Consider the following 4,742-nt stretch of genomic DNA (forward strand, 5'->3'; position numbering starts at 1 on the left):
TAGAATAAAGACCCAAATCCTTAACCCTTCTTACTAGTAAGGCTCCTGTGGTCTGGCCCCCATCTACTTCTCCAGCCTCATATTGTACTGTTGTTTATCCATGCTTTCTGGGATTTGCCCACACTAACTTTTAGTTTTCCCAGCCTGTTTTCCCTTGTTAACACCCATTCTTTATTCAGATGCCAACTCCATCGTTACTTCCTGAAGGAAGCAAACCTCTGTGTAACTACTGCCCACGTTAAGAAATAAGAAACATTGCCAGTACTCCAGAACTCATTCCTGCCTCCTACCCTTTCCCAATCACTACCACCGTCCTTCCATGCTGTGATAGTCATTTTCTTGCATTTTTTAATGGTTTTACCATCTAAGCATGTATCCCTGCAGTTTTGCTTTACAAAAACAAAAACCTTTACCTAGTGGAATTGTATGGCATGTATTCTTTATCTGGCAACCAGTGTTGATTATGAGACTTATTTGTGTCGCATGTAGTTGTGCTTATTTATTGAAGCATTCTTCTATATGACTGTGCCACAATTTATTCTTCCATTTACTGCTGATGCACATTTGGGTTGTTTCTAGCCTTGAGTATTATATACAATGCTGCTGTGAACATTTGTGCACATGTCTCCTGGAGCACATGTGTACACATTTCTTTTGAGTCTACACCTAAGAGCAGAATTGCTGGATCATGGATGATTATTGTGTTCGTTCAACCTATTAGATGATATCAATGAATTTTCCAAAGTGGATTTTACCAGCTTATCTCTACTCATAGCAGTTTGAGAGTCCTCTGTTTCACATCCTTACCAGTACTTACTATCTCTAATCATTCCAGTGATTGGTTTTTGTTTACTTCTCACATGTTCCTGCTCATCTCAGCCAGCCTCCCCACCAGCTCCAAGTTACCTTTCTTTGCAGCTTTAGGGGTGAGGGGTGGAGTACGTTCCCAGCTTTGGAGGGGAGAGGGTCTCCCTTGAATGATATTGAGCCTTGACTTCTGTCTCCCTGGCCCTGTGAGTCATGGTTTGGCATATACACTTAGTACAGACAGGATTTCAGTGCTCTGCCTACCTCTTTGGATGCATGCTTTCACTTAGATTTTAGCCCAGTGATTCTAGAGAATCTTGCCAGTTCTTTGATTCTTTAAGAATATATACATTTAAAATTTTTGTCCAGCTGTTTCAGCCGGAGGAGTGGCTCAAATAACCTAGTCAGCTTTATTTCTGGAAACTGAAACTTTTGTTTTTAGTTGAATTTTTTCAATTCATTTTCTTGGATTATTTCGCAGTGTTAATCTTTCTTTTGTGTTACTGATCTTTTTCAAATACTTGATGATTTTGTACATGGCTATGAAGAATGTGACTGCTTAGTGTGGGTAGGGGCCAAGGATAAAAGTGGAAGTATTGCTTAATTTACGTGTGCTTGGTGATTGTGCTTCGTCAGGTAATCCTCTTTTGGAAACTCCTTCATTCAAATATTTATTGAGTGCCTCCCACGTGCAAGTAATTATAATTAGTTGTTTGGAATATAGGTGAACTTGACAGGTGGAGTTTACATTGCAATACAGACAGACTTTAAACAACTAATCATGCCATTATTTAATTATAATTTTGATAAATATTATAAAGGAAAAAATGTGGACATATGCAAATATGCAACAGAAGCATCTGATCTAGTCCAGTACTCTAAGTTGAAACCTCTCGAAGAGTAACAAGTGATAATTGGCTAGGAAAAGGGGTTAGCGAAGAGGGAGAGACCTAGGAGAAAAGAAAAGAAAAAATATATATATATTCTCATAAAGACTTTTTTCCTAGTTGGGCTTTACCTCTTTATTCAGGAAGGGATGCCCTGATCAGAGACTTTATCCTATATGTAATAGACCAGAACACTATTATAAGGGCAGCTGGGAGATCAAGGTTTTAGCTTTTCCATTATAGCAGTTTCAAGCAAGGAAGAAAGAGGCTGGAAATGGAGACTGGGTCAGCTACCTACAGTTTCTGCTACAAAAGAATGATTAGGTTCCAAAAGGGATGAGAATTTAAGGTTTGTTGGGGGTAGAAGCAAAATATAAAGGACAAAATCCTAATGAAAAGAATTCAGGGACACTAGATCAGCCCAAAAGCTTATATCCAATCTGCTCAAGAAGAGAATCAAACATTTTATTCTATACAAAGAAAAAGAAAAAAGAACAAGGTTGAGATTTTAGTCTACATAGTATTTCTTTGTTATAATCACATCCTTAATATATAAACATATTCAGTCTTATTTTTCAAAAACCAATGTTTACCAATAGAAATACTTAAAGTAGACATTTAAAACAAAGACATTAAGGGAAGAAAAGTTCATAAAGGATGTAAGGAGTGCTAATAGACTTAAGTCATAAAATGAAAAAGTTACAGGTAAGATCAAAAAATAAAGTCCAGGGCTTCCCTGGTGGCGCAGTGGTTGAGAGTCTGCCTGCCGGTGCAGAGGACACGGGTTCGAGCCCTGGTCTGGGAGGATCCCACATGCCGCGGAGCAACTAGGCCCGTGAGCCACGACTACTGAGCCTGCGCGTTTGGAGCCTGTGCTCCGCAACGGGAGAGGCCGTGACAGTGAGGGGCCCGCGCACCGTGATGAAGAGTGGCCCCTGCTCGCCGCAACTGGAGAAAGCCCTCGCACAGAAGGGAAGACCCAACACAGCCAAAAATAAATAAATAAATTTATAAAAAAAATAAAAAAATAAAAAATAAAGTCCAACACCTTGCTGTAGAGGAAATACCTGAAGTAGAAAGATACAGGCAAATTTTAGTTTACTTTTTTACTTTTAGCTCATTTCTTCTTATTGCTTAATAATATTTAATTCGGGACTTCCCTGGCTGTCCAGTGGTTAAGACTCCGTGCTTGCATTGCAGGGGGCGCGGGTTTGATCTCTGGTCGGGGAACTAAGATCCCACATGCTGCGTGGCGTGGCCAAAAAAAAAAAAATTTAATTGTATGGATATCTTTCATTGCTGTGTCAGCTGAGAGGGCCTAGAAGCAATAACATCCTAGTAGCAATGAGTACACCTAGCACCCAGATCTTGGTTTCTAATACCATAAAGGACAATACCATACTTCCTTAGAGAAATGGCTGATTCTAGGACTGGGACAGGAAATATATGACTTCTTGTAGTGCCAGAAAAAAAGGGAGTGCTGAAAAAAGAAAGCCCACACCAAAAACCTACAATAATGATGGGGTATGTCAAAGGGACACAGTAGTCAACTGGAAGAGCTCCCAGTAGCCAAACCTGGAACACTTTGAGCAATAAAATAAAGTAGTATTGGATTATAATTCAAAGTACAAGTATCCATGAGTCTATACTTACATAAACAATAAATTTTAAAATGATTGAGAAGAGACATATCTCCCACTCAGAAGAATTCTGTAGATAGTCCTCCCTCAAGGAGGTGGGTATAACTCCCCATTCTGTAACTGTGAACTGTGCTTAGTGACTTCCTTCCAATGCGTATAGTATGGAAAGGGGGAAAAAGAGTGACTTTACAATGGAGAAACCTGACAAACACTACGTCAGCCAGGTGATCAAGGTCAAACATCAACAATGATGCATCATGTTGATAGAATGAACCCTTGATTAGATGTAGTGAGAATGGCACTTTACCTCTGTGATCTTCCTGTCAAAAACCCACAGCCCCTGGGACTTCCCTGGCAGTCTAGTGGTTAAGACTTCGCCTTCCGATGCAGGGGGCGCGGATTTGATCCCTGGTTGGGGAACTAAGATCCCGCATGCCACACACTGTGGCCAAAAATTAAAAAAAAGAAAAGAAAAAAAACTAAGGAAATCTGAATCAAGCATAGACTTTAATATACCATACTAATATAAAGTATTAACAGGGGAAATTGGGTGTGGGATATATGGGAACTCTTTTGAAAATTTTATGTAAATCAAACTATTCTAAAAAATAGTTTATTAAAAAAACTTAAAAAAAATGTGCAAAAAGAAGTGGACTAGACTAGCTAGTATGTGCCTTAACATCCATTGTGGATATAACAGGACAAGTCAACAGTGAAAAACAAGATGAATTTAACATTTTTGTAGACGATAAAATGGGACAAATAGAGAATATACGTGTTCTCAAGTATTTGATTCCTTTGGGGGCAAGAAAATCCATGTAAAATATAAAAACTAGACATTTTAAACACTACATTCTTAGAAGTATTCTGTTGTAAAATGCTGTCATTAAAGTGTTTAACAATAATGGAAAACTAAAACATTCTTCACACATATTTAAAAATCCTAGAAAGTTATTTTATACACCAACTTTCATAAATAGTACTTATTAAAATTTGCACAACAGTCAAAGCTGTAACTTACCAGAAAATAGTGCTATATTCTTTATTCCAGAAATAAGGTAGAAATGTCTATCTTACAAAGAAAGAGAAAAACTATAACTAATCTAAAACTTGGGAAAAGAACTCGGAGAACCAAAGGAAAAGAGAAAACGGAAATCAGGAAAAGAAAAGAAAGTGAATACTGGAAATTGAATAAAATTGCACTTATTCCACAATATTTCAGCCAAATTTATATCAACATTACCTTAAGAAAGAAAAGTAAATTAGTAAAATTAGAAATGAAAAGGGAAGTTTAATTCAGAAGAATCTAAAAAATATTATGGAAAGTTAGCAAAATGAGTAGAGCCCCAGAGATTTTCTTGGAAAAAATTTCATTTAAATACAGTATTCAGTCATTCGATAAGTATTA

The sequence above is a fragment of the Eschrichtius robustus genome, chromosome 7 (assembly GCF_028021215.1).
Source record: "Eschrichtius robustus isolate mEscRob2 chromosome 7, mEscRob2.pri, whole genome shotgun sequence".
NCBI classification, from domain to species: domain Eukaryota; kingdom Metazoa; phylum Chordata; class Mammalia; order Artiodactyla; family Eschrichtiidae; genus Eschrichtius; species Eschrichtius robustus.